Genomic DNA, 17,853 nt, shown 5'->3' with positions numbered 1-17,853 from the left:
GGTGTCCTGGAGATATTCCCTAAAGCGCTCTGCTAGGAGGCGCCCAGTCTCCCCAATGTACAGGAGACTGCATCGGGAGCAACAAATACAATAAATGATATTAGTGAATGTGCAGGTAAAACTTTGATGGATGTGGAAGGTTCCTTTAGGGCCTTGGAGAGAGGTGAGGGAGGAGGTGTGGGCACAGGTTTTACAGTTCCTGCGGTGGCAGGGGAAAGTGTCAGGATGGGAGGATGGGTTGTAGGGGGGCGTGGACCTGACCAGGTAGTCACGGAGGGAACGGTCTTTGCAGAAGGCAGAAAGGGGTGGGGAAGGAACTATATCCCTGGTGGTGTGGTCTTTTTGGAGGTGGCGGAAATGTCGGTGGATGATTTGGTTTATGCGAAGGTTTGTAGGGTGGAAGGTGAGCACCAGGGGCGTTCTTTCCTTGTTACGGTTGGAGGGGTGGGGTCTGAGGGCAGAGGTGTGGGATGTGGACGAGATGTGTTGGAGGGCATCTTTAACCACGTGGGAAGGGAAATTGCAGTCTCTAAAGGAGGAGGCCATCTGGTGTGTTCTATGGTGGAAGTGGTCCTCCTTGGAGCAGATACGGCGGAGGTGGAGGAATTGGGAATACGGGATGGCATTTTTGCAAGAGGTAGGGTGGGAAGAGGTGTAATCCAGGTAGCTGTGGGCGTCGGTGGGTTTGTAAAGGATGTCAATGTCAAGTCGGTCGTCATTAATGGAGATGGAGAGGTCCAGAAAGGGGAGGGAGGTGTCAGAGGTGGTCCAGCTAAATTTAAGGTCAGGGTGGAATGTGTTGGTGAAGTTGATGAATTGCTCAACCTCCTCGCAGGAGCACGAGATGGAGCCAATGCAGTCATCAATGTAGCGGAGGAAGAGGTGGGGAGTGGTGCCGGTGTAATTACGGAAGATCAACTGTTCTATGTAGCCAACAAAGAGACAGGCATAGCTGGGGCCCATATGTGTGCCCATGGCTACCCCTTTGGTCTGGAGGAAATGGGAGGATTCAAAGGAGAAATTGTTAAAGGTGAGGACCAGTTCAGCCAAACGAATGAGAGTGTCAGTGGAAGGGTACTGTTGGGGACGTCTGTAGAGGAAAAACGGAGTGCTTGGAGGCCCTGGTCATGGCGGACGGAGGTGTAGAGGGATTGGATATCCATGGTGAAGATGAGGCATTGGGACCGGGGAAACGAAAGTCTTGGAGGAGGTGGAGTGCGTGGGTGGTGTCTCGAACATACGTGGGGGGTTCCTGGACTAGGGAGGATAGGACAGTGTCAAGGTAGGTAGAGATGAGTTCAGTGGGGCAGGAGCATGCTGAGACAATGGGTCGAATGGGTCGGCCAGGGTGGTCAGGCTTGTGGATCTTGGGAAGGAGGTAGAACCGGGCAGGGCTGGTTCCCGGACTATGAGGTTGGAAGCTGTGGGTGGGAGATCTCCTGAGGTGATGAGGTTCTGTATGGTCTAGAAGATGATGGTTTGGTGATTGGGGGTGGGGTCATGGTCGAGGGGGCAGCAGGAAGAGGGGACCTCGAGTTGGTGTTTGGCTTCAGCGGTGTAGAGGCCAGTGCACCAGACTACCACTGCGCCCCCTTTATCCACTGGCTTGATGGTGAGGTTGGGATTGGAGCAGAGGGATTGGAGGGCTGCGCGTTGTGAGGGTGAGAGATTGGAGTGGGGGAGGGGGGTAAACTGGTTGAGGCGGTTAATGTCCCGGCGGCAGTTGGAAATAAAGAGGTCAAGGGCAGGTAATAGGCCAGCGCAGGGTGTCCAGGTGGATGCAGTGTGTTGGAGGTGGGCGAAGGGGTCCTCGGAAGGTGGGCGGGAATCCTGATTGTGAAAGTAAGCTCAGAGACAGAAGCGACGGAAGAATTGTTCGACGTCACGGCGTGTATTAAATTCATTGATGCGTGGACTGAGGGGCATGAAGGTGAGTCCTTTGCTGAGGACTGATCGTTCGTCCTCAGTGAGGGGGAGGTCTGGAGGGATGGTGAAAACTCGGCAGGGCTGGGAGCTGGGATCTGGTGTGGGTGTGGAGCTGGGAGTGGGGTCGGAGCCAGTAACTGGAGTGGGTGTGATGGTGGAGGAATGGGGGTGGAGTCATGAGCAGGGGTGGTGTTTTCCTCGGGATTCTGGAGGGTGGGGATAGTGTCAGTGGGGTCTGTGGGGGGGGCGTGTCAGCAGAATGCAGGTGAGTAGTGCTGGTGGGGGCGGAAGTGGTGGTAGAAACGGCAGTCGGGGTGGCGGAAGTCATTGAGCTTGTGGCATCAGCGATGATGTGAGAGGCGGCCATGATGTCACGTGTGATGCATGAGAAATTGTGAGGGGCGGAAGTGGTTGTGGGAGTGGCCATGATGAGGGCAGAAGTGACATCATCAATCAGCGTGGGGGTGGTAGCTGCATTATCTGCATGGCTAATGGTGTCTGAGTCGTTTCCGAGGCCAGGGGAATCTTCTGGAATGTTTGAGGAGCCCTGGTTATGGAGGTGGGTAGATAAAAGTTTGTACTAACAGTTTTTAATGTTTGAGATGGAATTGAAATACTGTTTGTTGAGAGTATGAATTCTCCTGAGGATGTAGTACGGAGTGGGTCCTTTGCAATTCTGAGAGAGTGTGGCCCTCAGCTGAGGCAGGGTATGCCATACCAATGCTGGTTTATTAAAAGAGCTTTCCAATTCATTTTCATACTTCAGCCTTATCATAATTCTGAAAATTATTTCTCAATTACATGCCCAAATGCTATTTGAAAGTTACTATGAAATCCTTTTCAGGAGTTAATTTCAAATTTTAACAAACTCCTGTTGAAGAAATTATCCTAATTCGCCATTTAGTTCTTTTGCAAATCATTTCAAAATTACATAATCACGGATTGGGTATAACACAGAATGAGGCCACTCATCCAATTAATTTTTCCAGAGAGCTGGCATGTACATAAACTAATTCAATCTTCCCATCTTTTGAGGTCATGCAAACTTTCCCTCCTCAGACAGTTATCTAATTTTCCTTGAAAGCCACAATCACATCTGCCACAACCTCCTTCTCAGGTAGTACACAGCAGATTAAATGACTCACTTTGTAAAAACGTTTCTCCCATGTCCAGTTCTTCTGGTCACTGCTCCATTTGGTAAACAAAACAAATTTATCCTTATTTGCTTCAACAAAATCCTACTTAAAAAGTGAATACATTTGCTAGATCTTCCTTTAGCTTTCTCTGTTTCAAGGAGAACAATCTCAAATTTACCCAACTTTCCTCTCATTTAGACACCTGCTGCTTGAGATAGAGGCAGCATTGTAAGCTCACATGGCCTGAGACATTGTCCAAAAGAGAAATGAAGAGTGGAGAAGAAAATATTACAAACTCTGAAGTAAGCAAAGCTAGCAAAACACCATGTTTGTAGTCCTCACATCAGAGAGTGGGAGGTATGATAGGCTGGGAGATTACGAATCAGTTATGACAATGTGTCAAATTTCAGACATTTTCAAGGATCATTGGATGAGGGGAAAGAACAGAAAATGCTGAAAATACTCAGTGGATCAAGCTGCACATGTGGAAAAAGAAGCAGTGAACATTTCAGGGCAATTATTGGTGGAGAACATAAGTGGACTTTTAAATTTTTATAACATCAGGCCAAGGTCGTAATTCTTAAAAACAACTTATTCAGAAGAAATAAGAGATTGACTTTAGGAATTTACTGGTATGTGTGGCTCTGTGCCCTCATGGGCAATATACTTACAAATTAATATATTTTAGCATTAGCAAAGATTTCAAATCCTAAACTAATCTAGTTTGATTAATTGCAAATTGACCATCTTCATTTTAATCAGATTAAATTAAAACCAACATCCTTGGAGTACTATTGCTGCAAAGACAACTCTCTCAGCAAACAATCTCAAGGGGTAGGCTCTGGAAGTTTAAGAGCAATGTGAATCAGTTTCAGGTTTCTAACGATTAAACACCAATGGAACTTAAAACAGTTATCTAAGCCCAAGTCTTGCATTGCTTTGTTACAGCAGCAGGTTGGACCTAGTCTATGGGTTCAGGTATATTTCAGTAGCAGAAAAACTGCACGCTGCACAGTGGAAAGGGACATGCACCACCAGCCTTAAAGAACGCCAAGTTAGATAACAACTGGCTTTTTGAGCACCTCAAACATGGTAACGACATCCTAAGGCACTCCAAAAGATCATTATCAAAAATACATAGCACTGAGCTACTCGAGGAAGCAGGACGAAATTGAAGACTTGGACAAAGAGGGAGATTTAAAGACAGCTTTAAAAGAATTAGTGAAGAGAATTGTAGAGCAGGGGAGGTTGGGAGTCATTGAAAGAGGTGGAAAGGAAGAAGAGGGAAATTAATAGAAAAGGCAAAGTTAAACAAACAAAGTTGTGCGGAAAGTAGAATACAAGAAAGAAAGAATTAATTTGCAAAGAAAATTTAAAAGATTATGTATCCAAAGAATTATAGTTGGCTTTGAAATGTTATATGGGAAAAAAAAATCATTAAGATAAGGACTTTGCATCTTTTAGATCACAAGTGCAATAGTTAAATAATGTTCAGTGACAAAAGTAGCAATTTGTGCTGTGAACACTAACGGAGAATGAGAATTGTAATTTCAGTCACAACCCAAGGATGCAGACACACAGATGCCCATTACCTAAATTTTCACGTGTATTTACGCACCTGCATATTTGATTCTGTTAAACACTTGAAACTGCAAATGATATAATCTCTTGTCCAGGTGAATGCAACAGCCCTTTGAGCACTAAGATTCCATAAAGCACAACTGCATAGATCTGTAATTTTCAGCTGAACCCTGGAATAGACAGAGACTTAATTTCTCTTTCAAAGAGTCACACCCTCAAAAAAAGATGCAACACTCTCAACATTGCACGTGTCATCAGTCCAAACCATTAACACCCCAGCAAAGTTATGCAGGAGTATTACACAGTTGGAGAATAAGTGACCATAAGACATAGGAGTGGAAGTAAGGCCATTCGGCCCATCGAGTCCACTCCGCCATTCAATCATGGCTGGTGGGCATTTCAACTCCACTTACCAGCATTCTCCCCGTAGCCCTTAATTCCTTGTGACATCAAGAATTTATCAATCTCTGCCTTGAAGACATCTAGCGTCCCGGCCTCCACTGCACTCTGCGGCAATAAATTCCACAGGCTCATCACTCTCTGGCTGAAGAAATGTCTCCGCATTTCTGTTCTGAATTTACCCCCTCTAATTCTAAGGCTGTGTCCACGGATCCTAGTCTCCTCATCTAACGGAAACAATTTCCTTGCGTCCACCCTTTCCAAGCCCTGTATTATCTTGTAAGTTTCTATTAAATCTCCCCTTAATCTTCTAAACTCCAATGTATATAATCCCAGGATTCTCAGCCGTTCCTCGTATGTCAGACCTACCATTCCAGGGATCATCCGTGTGAATCTCTGCTGGACATGCTCCAGTGCCAGTATGTCCTTCCTGAGGTGTGGGGACCAAAACTGGACACAGTACTTCAAATGGGGCCTAACCAGAGCTTTATAAAGTCTCAGTAGCACAACGGTGCTTTTATATTCCAACACTCTACACCTTTCACAATTATATACTTATTGTAATCTAAAATACACAGCAGTTTATTTATGGAAAAGAAAGATCCACAAATTGGCAACATGATATTCATAAGATAAAGTATTTTATTAAGAGATAAATGTTTAAGGGATATCTATAAGCATGGACATCAGAAGGAATTCCCCCTTTATTCCTTCTCAAAATGGTGCTAAGGAGTCTTTTACAAGAGTCAAACAAGTCTTAGTTTGACAACACTGCATAAGCTTTTAAAAAGAGGCTTTGGAACTAGTAGAAGGCAAAGGGTGGTAATAGCAGGAGGCGAATACATGGGCTTACAAAGCAAAAGGATATGGTGGCATTGCACGGTCACCATTTAAATAACGACACCCAGAGTGGGACAGGAAGATCAAAATCAGAAAAATAGCAAAATGTTCAAAAAGAGCAGAACATGGTAAAAAGGCAAAATTAATGGTTCTTTACTTAAATGGACATAATATTCAAAACTTAAAATAAATTAAAAGCATAAATAATATTAATGGGTATTAGCTTATAGCCATTACAGAGACATAATTACAATGGGATTGAAGCCAGGAATTAAACATTCAGGGATGTGTGACTTTTTAAAAAAGCATGCAAGGGAAGGGTGGTGGGTAGCCTTGTTGGTATAAGATGGAATAAGGATGATAGCAAATTTAGCAGAAAAGTCAGCTGAAGAAACTGCCAGACATTTAAGAAAATAATTCATGACTCACAGCAAAGCTGCATCCTCGTGAGGAAGAAGCATCAGAAATAGTGGAATTGTAGGGGTTCCTCAGAGTAGTGTCCTAGGCCCAATTATCTTCAGCATAATCTTCCCTCTGTTACATGGTCAGATATGGGGACATTCGCTGACAATTGCACAATGTTTGGCACCATTCATGACTCCTCAAATACTGAAGCAGTTCAAGTTCACATGCAACAAGACCTTCATAATATCCAGGCTTGGGTTGAAAAGTGGCAAGTAATATTTGAGCCAGAAAAAAGCCAGGCAATGACCATCTCCAATAAGGGATAATCTAACCACCAGCCCTTACATCCAATAGTATTACCATCACAGAATTGCCCATTATCAACACCCTGAGAGGTAACATTAACCAGAAACTCAACTGGACTCACCAAATAAATACAGTGGTTACAAGAGCAGGTCAGAGGTTAGGAATGCTGCAGCGTGTAACACATGTCTCAACTCCCCAAAGCTTGCCCACCGTCTACAAGTTAGAAGTATTGTGGAATACTCCTCACTTTCCTGGACAAGTGCAGCTCCAACAACACTTGAAGCTTTATAACATGCAGGACAAAACAGCAAGCATGAGTGCACTACATTTACAAACAACCACTCCCTCCACCACCAATGCACATTACCAGCAGCATTTACAAGATGCACCACAGAAATTCAAAGATCCTTAGACAGCATCTTCAAAGTCACGACCATTTCCATCCAGAAAGTCAAGGACAGCAGACACATGGGAACACCACCACTTGCAAGTTCCCCTCCAAGCCATTCATCACTCTGACAAGTATATTGCTGTCCTTCCAGAGTCACTGGATCAAAATCCTGCAATGCCCCTAATGGCATTGTGAATCTATCTACAGCACATGGATTGGAGCAGTTGAAGAAGGCAGCTCAACACCACGTTCTCAAGGGCAACTAGAAACAGCCAGCAACACCACTAATATTCCATGAGAGAATAAAATAACTTTTGGCTCCCTTTTCCAAGGAAAGATATATGAGCACTGGCAGCAGTTCAGAGAGGTTAATTAGAATGATTCTGGGTTTGGAGGTATTTCTTTATGAGGAAAGATTCAGTAGGTTATGCCTGTGCATGGGTTTACAAGAATGAGAAGTGACCTTATTGAAACATACAATATTTTTAGAGGGTATTAACTTGGCAAATGCAGACAAGTTGTTTTCACAGATAGAAAAGACTAAGGCCAGAGTAAGGGGATCAAGGGTTTGATGGAAGAAGGCAGGAGAATGGGGTTGAGAAACATATTAGCCATTATAAAATGGCAGAGCAGACTCCATGGGCAAAATGGCTTAATTCTTATATCTTATAGCTAGGGGACACAATCTCAGAGTAATTATTGCTCCTTTAAGGCAGAAATGAGCAATTTCTTGCCTGAGAAATCTGTGGAATTCTTTACTGCAGAGGTCTGTCAAAGCTGAATTGTTGCTTATATTCAAGGCTGAAATAGACACATGTTTTATTGAAATCATTAAGGGAATCAAGGGTTGTGGGAGAATTGAGTTGAGCATCATCAGATTAGCCGGGATCTCACTGAATGGTTTTTTTTAAGATTAGATTACTTACAGTGTGGAAACAGGCCCTTCGGCCCAACAAGTCCACACCGACCCGCCGAAGCGCAACCCACCCATACCCCTACATTTACCCCTTACCTAACACTACCTAACACCCGTGGCCAATTCACCTAACCCACACATCTTTGTGACTGTGGGAGGAAACCGGAGTACCCGGAGGAAACCCACACAGACACGGGGAGAACGTGCAAACTCCACATGGTCAGTCGCCTGAGGCGGGAGATGAACCCGGGTCTCTGGCGCTGTGAGGCAGCAGTGCTAACCACTGTGCCACCGTGCCGCCCACAAACTTAATTAGCCAAGTGGTATAATTTCTGCTTTTCCATGTAGTGTTTTTACATAGTATTGAAATAATAGCCGAAAAGTGAAGAGACTGTCCTGCCAGATTGGTCTTTTTTTAACGGCCAGCTCAACGCATGAAACATATATAGGTATTTGAATCCACATACTACCACTAGCTAAGAACTACACAACCCAAAGTTGCATACCATTCTGATAAAAACAATCAATATGACACACATGCCATTCTGGACTCTGAACAGAATCTGGATATCTCAACTAAAACAAGCATGACTGATTGGGCTGTTAAATATTGAAGGATGAATACTGAGATGGGGAATGCTTATAGGGCACATAGCAAATTTGAACAAATCAAACCACACTGGACTTTGCGTCACTGATGTCAACACTGGAAACACAGATCAGAACCAGAAATATTAATACGTATGTCATTTTTATTACAACTGAGTGTCCAAGTATTTCATATCTAAGAGATATTAATGAATTGCATTGACATTGTAATTTGTAAATTGTAATCAAATGGTTACGGCAAATAAAGTTTTTAAAAATATTTTGTTTAACTTGTTGATTAGCAGACATTGGAACTCCCTGTCCTTCTGTGCATAGGGTCACATAAACCATAAGGCCACAAGACATAGGAGTGGAAGGAAGGCCATTCGGCCCATCGAGTCCACTCCGCCATTCAATCATGGCTGATGGGCATTTCAACTCCACTTACCCGCATTCTCCCCATAGCCCTTAATTCCTTGTGACATCAAGAATTCATCAATCTCTGCCTTGAAGACATTTAGCGTCCCGGCCTCCACTGCACTCTACGGCAATGAATTCTACAGGCCCACCACTCTCTGGCTAAAGAAGTGTCTCCGCATTTCTGTTCTGAATTTACCCTCTCTAATTCTAAGGCTGTGTCCACAGGTCCTAGTCTCCTCGCCTAACAGAAACAATTTCCTAGCATCTACCCATTCCAAGCCATGTATTATCTTGTAAGTTTCTATTAAATCTCCCCTTAATCTTCTAAACTCCAATGAATACAATCCCAGAATCCTCAAACAATATATTGATTTAGCAGCTTATCGTAAGGAGGATGTCTCAACGACAACTTGTATTTATGTAGCAACTTCAATATTGTGAAATATCTCTTGGTCACAGAATAGCTGAAGTAAGGTAAGCCTAGTATACTTTAAGATGGACTTATGCCCGAAACATTGACATTTCTGCTCCTCGGATGCTGCCTGACCTGCTGTGCTTTTCCAGCGCCATACATTTCGATTCTGTCTCTCCCCAGCATGTACAATCCTCACTTTCTCCTTGAAGATGGATTTGGAGAGTTTCAAACCCAGACATCTCATGTCAAAAGCCATTAACGGCAGAGCATTGAAAAACAGAAAAAGACAAGGGGGCAAGATTTAATGGAGCACTGAAAACACAGCACCTCTTCAACATTGCTCTGGAGCATTCAAGTGCACTCAGGCTGAACTATTGCTCAAGCTCAAATTTTATCCACTGCTGCTTCTTATTCACTCCTCCAAGCTGGTTTACTCACTTCAGGTTTGCCAGAATCAGAGTTCAATCTCTTTGCGTGTGTCATCACTAAATTTTACTCCAATCAAATGGAGAATGAGGTAGAGTATTAACGGAATTCTGGCTTCAAGATATCACAGATTGAAATATGACAACAGACATAGAGACCTGCATAGAAAACGAAGTTGCACTAGCTTCCGGGCCTCTCCACTAAAGTTAAATATAGTGTAAAAAGATTAATGATGCTTTGCAAATATTTTAAAAACTGGATTTCATATCAGTCTAGATTCACTAATAGCTGTAATATAACTATCATAAAGCTACGAAGTAATTTTGAAATATGATAAATAAGTAGCAAAATTTCAGAAAGCTGAGATGAGAAGTTCAAACAAGTTAGACAATTGTAGCCACAAATAAATTGAAGAAAAACAATCTCCTTATAACAGGCACACACTAGTAATTCTGGCATCAGACTCCCAACCTGAAGACAAAAAATAGGAGTGACTAACGGAAATGATAATTTGATGTGATCAATTAATACACTTAATATCCAACCTCAACTGGATCAATTAGCTCCAGTCTGATGGACTCCAATGGATCAAACGTAATGGATTTCTGTTACTTTGTCCTGCAGACCTGCTTCCATCTCAGATGCCAGTCACCGGCATTTACATTTCTTAAAATCAACCTACTTGGCTGCATTTTGACACATCTCCATGTCCACCATATCCCGAAATTAAACTTCAAGCTGTATCTTCTACAGGTAAGGATCCTACTACTACACCACAAAATTGGTGTTTTTTTTAAAACAGTAAGTCATTGTTGGGTTAATATCTTGAAATTCTCTATATGGCTACTCAAGAAAGACGCTGAAAATGTGTGGCTGGAAAAGCGCAGGTCAGGCAGCATCCAAGGAGCAGGAGAATTGACATTTCGGGCATGAGCCCTTCTTCAGGAATCAGATTCCTGAAGAAGGGCTCATGCCCGAAACATTGATTCTCCTGCTCCTTGGATGCTGCCTGACCTGCTGCGCTTTTCCAGCAACACATTTTCAGCTCTGATCTCCAGCATCTGCAGTCCTCACTTTCTCCTACTCAAGAAAGACCCTAATTTTTGGAGCAACTTTTACAACCTCAGTAAGTCCAAATAAATTTTTCAGTCCATTAAGTTCTTGTGAAATATGGGAAATTTTGCCTTGCAAGAACTCTGACAACAAAGTTCATAGAACAGTATAGTTGTCAACCAGGGTGAGAAAATGACCAGATAAATGGCCTTAGTTGAAATTTAAATATTACCAGAACACTGGAGAGGATTCAACTTTCTTCAAATAATGGTATGGTATCTTTTACATGCACTTAAGAGGAATAAACAGAACTGCAGCTTAATATCTCATCCTCCAACAGTGCAGCAAATCACAGTAATACATTGAAAACATCAACTAAATAGTGCTCAAGTCTTGAGACAGAATGGTTATGATTCTCACTATACCTTGGATGACACTGGGTAAGCACCACAAAAGCTGCAATGGTTCAAGGGACAATCCCACAATAAGTGATTCAAGGTATGCTCAACTGGGTATAACCAACAAGTAGAATTGTGTCTCAGTGTTAATCACAATGCAAGTAATAATAAAAATACTTAGACTGCAACTGTCACTATATTTGCTCAATGAAGGAAGTTGCAGAATATCGTCTCATGCCAAAACTAATTATCTTGCTGATAAAGGAACATTCCATTCCTTTGGAGATAATGTTATATCCCAAATCTCAGCAAAGATTTTTGCTGCAATTAAACACCCTCACACTATTGAATCTGTTGGAGCCTTTGACCCACCAAGAAAAAAATGTATGAATTATCCCTCGTCAAAACCCAAAAGTACTGGCACAGTGTCTCAGTGGTTAGCACTGCTGCCTCACAGCACCAGCGAACCGGATGGAATTGAACTCTTGGGCAATGTCTATGTGGAGTTCCCACATTCTCCCCGTATCTGCATGGGTTTCCTCTGGGTGCTCTGGTTTCTGCCCACACTCCAAAGATGGGCAGAATAAATAGATTGGCCATGCTTAATTGCACTTTTGTGTCCAGAATGTGCAGGGTTGTTGGGATTGAATGGGATGTTCTTTGGAGGGTTGGCATGGACTCAATGGGCCAAACGACCTGTTTCCACACCACTGGGATTCTATGACCCGGATTGGAATCAGCAGCATACTCACACTTCCTTTCGGCGATTGGGGTTGCAGTGGTCAAGCTCCTCCCTATGATCAGAAGCAGCAAAGGATTACAGACCACGGCAAGGCCCGGATGCCTGCATCAGTGGATGAGCATTCCATACATCTTTACTGAGGTGGAACTTTAACAAAAGATTTACAAGGATATTGCCAAGGTTGGAGGATTGAACTATAGGATGGGGCTGTTTTCCCTGGAGCGTTGGAGGCTGAGGGGTGACCTTATAGAGGTTTACAAAATTATGAGGGGCATGGATAGGGTAAATAAACAAAGTCTTTTCCCTGGGGTCGGGGAGTCCAGAACTAGAGGGCATAGGTTTAGGGTGAGAGGGGAAAAGATATAAAAGAGACCTCAGGAGCAATGTTTTCATACAGAGGGTGGTACATGTATGGAATGAGCTGCCAGAGGAAGTGGTGGAAGCTGGTACAATTACAACATTTAAGAGGCATTTAGATAGGTATATGAATAGGAAGGGTTTGCAGGGATATGGGCCGGGTGCTGGCAGGTGCGACTAGATTGGGTTAGGATATCTGGTCGGCATGGATGGGTTGGACCGAAGGGTCTATTTCCATGCTGTACATCTCTATGACTTATGACTCTATCTGGACACTTTTCTTTCTTGTAGGTGTGTTTGTTTTATTTCTGTTTTTACAATTCTGGTTTTTGTAACCAAGATGGAACTGGAGAACGGTGACCCTGTACACATTTCACTGTACTCCTGTATTCCTAAATTTGAATTCATGTGATAAAACCTAATTCTAATAAATATCACTAGTAGTCGCCAAAGTCCCAGAAGATCCATAGGGCGGCTGTCTCATTAGAGCAGCAGAACGACGTGGCTGGTGCTAAATTTAGCCTGAGGACCACCACAAATCAGGCAAAGTTGAGATGGCAGAATCTTCATGGTATGGGAATTGAACCTGTACTGTTGACTCCACTCTGCATCGCCAACCAGTTGTTGGTCCAACTCCCCTTTATATTATTATACTCCTTATAAAACACATGAACAAGACATTAGGTGCTTGTTCCACCTACCCATATTCTGGTAGACAGTAAAATGGAGCAAAACACAGTGCTATACTGCTATGTACCCATTCCTCATGCATCTGTGTGGAACTTGTCTTGTACAACATGGTTACCTTTACAAATCAGTGGATTGCTAAGCAATATCAGCAGGAATTAAATTTACCATACACCATTAGGGAGAGGGCAGGTTTTCTTCTCTGAAGAGTGACTTTTCTCTCCAGGTGCCTGCTAGTAATCACAAGATTTATTGACAACTTTTACAACTGTGTAATGAGGACACGAATTCACAACCTTCATTCCACACTTATGTTAAACTAATTACCTAAACCCAAAGCAAATTTTGAATCAACAAACCCAAGCAAGAAATCAAGTATAATTGACTTAAAATACATACACACAGAAAAAATAGTTGTATCTCATTTTTTATTACGACAACATGCTGTCTGTGTATAAACTCTGTTATGCTTCCTAAACATTGCAAGAATGGTCACATTTTAAAAGTATTTAATTGGATGTAAAGCACTTTAAGATATTCAGTGATTACGACTGGCTTTATAAAGATGCAAGCTCTTTACCTCCATTCAGTCTAACCACCATCACATCCTGAGACGTGGTACGATGAATTTCTGGACATACACTCAGCGACAGCTGCTTCCTCGGCCTTCTTGCAGCATGTGTTTTCTAATAACTATATCTCATTCTTCAACGGGCTGGCCAGACAATCCTCTAGCTGAGGCCATTCACTGCAACCTATCCTTAGCACTGAACAGCTACCAAGAATTACCAGTGATTGTCAAGACAAAACTTCCATCAGTTGTCCCTCACCTGGAATAAGTGGGCAAAAGGTCAAGTTGTTACCAAATTGTTACCCGCTTTTACTTTGGCACTTCAAAATGTTCCTACACCAACCTCAAATAATCTACTTACTTGGAAACATTAAAATAAGAGGAGTCGGCCTCCTTGAGCCCTGTTCCACCATTTAATATGACGCCTGATCATCAAGCTCAACACCCAAATTCTGCCTTCCCCTCATATCCTTTGAGCCACTTGAGTGTATTGATGTCCTTGAAAATATAATATTTTGACCTCAGCTACTTTCTGGGTAGTAAGTTACACAGGTTCAACACACTCTGGGGAAGAAAGTTCTCCCCATCTCAGTTCTAAAAGGTTCATCCCTTTTCTTTAAACTATAACCCTTGGTCCTGGACTCATCAACCATCAGGGACATCTTTCCTGAATCTAACCTGTCCAGTTCTATTAGACTTTTACATGTTTCTATGAGATTCCCCCTCATTCTAAGCTCCAGTGAATACAATCCCAACTCAATCTCTCCTCAGATCAATCTTAAACAAAAATGAAACTCCACTCAAAAGATGACAGAATTAAAAAAAACAACAGAACCAGTAACAGAGACACTAGATTTCAAACTATATACAGATTAAACAAAGTACACTTACTATTAGCAGGCTCACAAGTGTAGGTTGAGAGCAGGATAGCTAAAATCTACAGGATTCTCCTTACATGGAGGCTCAGCAAAGACAATACACTTGTTTAAAATGGACTTCACTGCTCAACGTTCAAGTCTCAATTGTTGATTTTATTTCAGTTCAGACTCTTTTGCAGCCTAAGCATTTTAAAAATTATCATATTCTGTCACAAGCCAAACTTTACCCCACCCCTTTCATACATACAAACAAACAAATTAGGAGCAGCTCTTGGAACTGGCTCCTCCGTTCAATAAGATCAGGCTTATCTGATTTTACCACATTCACGTCTACTCCTGAAACCTTTTACCTTTTTAGTTCTCAAGAATCTACGGTTTTAAAAATATTCACAGACTTTGATTCCACCCCCCTTGTAAAAGTGCCAAAGAGTCAAGAATGTCAGAAAAAATAATTGCCTGATCTGTTTCAAATTGGTGATCCATTATTTTTAACCAGTGACTTCTAGATCCAGATTGTCCCACAATAGGAAGCCTTATTTCCACACATCTGATAAGATCCCTCAGGATCTTATATGGAGAAAGTAACAAAGTTGTGGGCAAATTGTTGGAGGAGATTCTGAGGGACAGGATTTACCTGTATTTGGAAAGGCAAGGACTGATTAGGGATGGTCAACATGTCTTTGTGCACGGGACATTGTCTCTCTAACTTGATTGAATTTTTTGAGAAGTGACAAAGAAGATTGAAGAAGGCAGAGTGGTGGACATTATCCATATGGACTTCAGCAAGGTGTTCAACAAGGTTCCACATGGTAAACTGGTTAGCAAGGTTAGATCACATGAAATACAGGGACAGCTAGTCATTTGGATAGAAAATTGACTTGAACGTAGGGACAGAGGGTGGTGGTGGAGAAGGATTGCTTTTCCGACTGGAGGGCTGTGGCCAGCAGTGTGTCACAGGTTCGGTGCTGAGTCCACTGCTTTTCATCATTTATATAAATTATTTGGATGTGAATATCGGAGGAATGCTTAGTAAGTTTGTAGATTACACCAAAGTTGGTGGTGTAGTAGATAATGAAAAAGGTTATGTCAGAGTACAACAGGACCTTGATCAGATGGGCCGATGGTGGAGTTTAATTTGGATATCTATGAAATGCTGCATTTTGATAAGGTAAATCAGAACTTACACACTTAATGGTTCGGTCCTGAGAATATTACCAAACAAAGAGACCTTGGGGTGTAGGTTCACGGTTTCTTGAAGGCAAAGTCACAGGAAGGTATTTGGTAAGCTCGCCTTTGCTGGGAATTGGAGTTGGGAGGTCATATTGCAGCAATACAGAACATCGGATAGCCACTTTTGGAATACTGTGTTCAATTCTAGTCTCCCTGCTATAGGAAAGATGCTGTTAAACTTGAAAGGGTGCAGAAAAGATTTACAAGGATATTGCTAGGGTTGGAGGGTTTGAGCTATACAGGGAGACTGAACAGGCTGGGGCTAGTTTCCCTCAAGTGTCGGAAACTAAGTGGTGACTTTATAGAGGTTTGCAAAATTATGAATGGCATAGAGAAGGTGAACAGCCATGGCTTTTTTCCTAGGGTGTGGGAGTCTTAAAAAAGGGCATTGGTTTAAGGTGCGAGGGGAAAGATTTAAAGAGGACTTGAGGGGTAATGTTTTCACACAGAGCTTGGTGTATATATGGAATGAACTGACAGAAGAAATGGTGGAGGCTGGGATAATTACAACATTTTAAAGTATCAAGATAGGTACACGAACAATAAGGTCAGGTTGGGTTGGGTTGTCTGGTCAGCACAGACCAATTGGACCAAAGGGCCTGTTTCTGTGCTGTATGGTTTGCTGCCTCTAATCAAAAAGCACCATACTTCCAAAAAGGAGAGGTCATGATTGCTACTTTAAAAGGAAAGCAAATCCCTACAATTATGAAAACAACAAATACTGAAATCTGAAAAGGACGACTAACAGGCCTAATCAAAATTTCAGGAAATCACACCATCTTTTCAGATGTTCATTATGATTTCATGTTTGTTAAATATAGCCTTTTCTGATTTTATTGTCTAGTCTTTGAAACCAAATGAAATGTTAAAAGGCCATTTATTTAATTTCAACTATTTTAAAATATCCTCAAAGAAAATCTGAATGACAGCTACAAGCTAGGTGTTGCCTGTAAAAGGGCAATATTTTGCAACATATCCTAATCAAACAAATCCCCCAGCTGCAGAAAATACTGTAATCTGTATAGATTTGTCAACTGGAAGAAAACATTAAAGGCTTTTCAGTAATCTTCCACAGCAACCCCTCTAAGAGAATGTCCTCCACTCATTGAATATATTTATTCAAACCATTAAATATTAAGCGGAATGCAGATGATATAGTATGACATTTTTAACAGACTACAGATTATAGTGGACAGACTTTCACTGTAATTACCTTGGTCTACGTGATCTCTGGCAGTCTTTTTTTTTGCAAACCAGACTCTCTGCTGTCCCCGTTCAGCCCTGCTTGTTCCAGTATATATCTCAGCTTTCCTGGCTCAGTCGACCATTCTGATCCTCAACACTTGCATGCCCAACGTTCTGTTCTACCAAGCTCCTTCAATAACTCTGGCCTGCTACTTATCCCTCAACCCTTGCCTCTTACTCTCTGCAGTCTACTCTTATCTGTCACTTTGCCCCTCACTCTGTGCTTTGTACTGCACTTACCCTCACCGTCTCAGCCTGTTTTATTCGAGAAAACCCTTAGCCTGGCCACTCCTTCCTTCAGGGTGAACTGACCAAGGCTCCCTCCATTTTACCCCGTTGTGGCACTGCCTCAATTACTCTGTCCATGAGTTGCCTGGCCCTCCCTCATTCCCTCTGAGCCCCGACTGCCTGGCCCACTTTCAGTGTTGCCTCCGTTGGCTGCCTAAAACAAACTCCCTCATCCTCTGTACCTTGATCTAACCTGAAGTCCAGGCTCCCTCAGTCCCGCCCTGTCTCCCTTCCCTCAGCTCGTCTCCTCTCAGACCTGTCTCTTGCCCTTCTGCCCAATGTCCCCTCCCTCCTCTTAGCCTTACCACCCCTCCTTCAGCTCCTGTCTCCTCTGAGCTCCTAACCTCCCTCAGTCCTAGCCCCCGCTCCTCAGCTCCTATCTTGCCTCTCCCCTCGTTCCTCAGTGTTGACCTTTCGTTCCTCCCCCTCAGACCCTGCCCTTCCCCACCCTGCCTCTCCCTCCCCCAGCCCCTGCCTCTCCCTCCCCCAGCCCCTGCCTCTCCCACAGCACCTATCCTCCCTAACACTGACCCTCTCCTCCTCAGCTGTCCTCTCGAGTGACTGTAAACTTTGAGCCGGTGGGAAGGGGGTGTGTGTGGTGGTAGTGGTGGTGCTGGGGAGGGAATGCCGGGATACTGGAGGAGCCGCCGCCGGG

The 17,853-nt window shown here is 43.0% G+C and overlaps 1 protein-coding gene across 4 annotated transcripts in view; it reads right to left on the bottom strand.

The window, feature by feature from the left end:
- Window positions 1-17,538, bottom strand: part of slc25a42 (solute carrier family 25 member 42) — a 47,734-nt gene extending 30,196 nt beyond the window's left edge. The window contains exon 1 of one of the 4 annotated variants that reach the window (XM_060845986.1): window positions 16,879-17,538. The gene's annotated coding sequence lies outside the window, so the exon portion shown is untranslated. Of the gene's footprint in view, window positions 1-9,455; window positions 9,596-13,566; window positions 13,647-14,448; window positions 14,562-16,878 lie in introns of those variants that run through there. The other 3 variants (XM_060845987.1, XM_060845989.1, XM_060845988.1) reach the window with 3 other exon arrangements.
- Between the last annotated feature and the right edge of the window lie 315 nt (window positions 17,539-17,853).

The sequence above is a fragment of the Hemiscyllium ocellatum genome, chromosome 28 (genome assembly GCF_020745735.1).
Source record: "Hemiscyllium ocellatum isolate sHemOce1 chromosome 28, sHemOce1.pat.X.cur, whole genome shotgun sequence".
Taxonomy (NCBI): Eukaryota; Metazoa; Chordata; class Chondrichthyes; order Orectolobiformes; family Hemiscylliidae; genus Hemiscyllium; species Hemiscyllium ocellatum.
The sequence above is the reverse complement of the archived record's forward strand: the minus strand, read 5'-3'. Positions and strand labels throughout refer to the sequence as shown.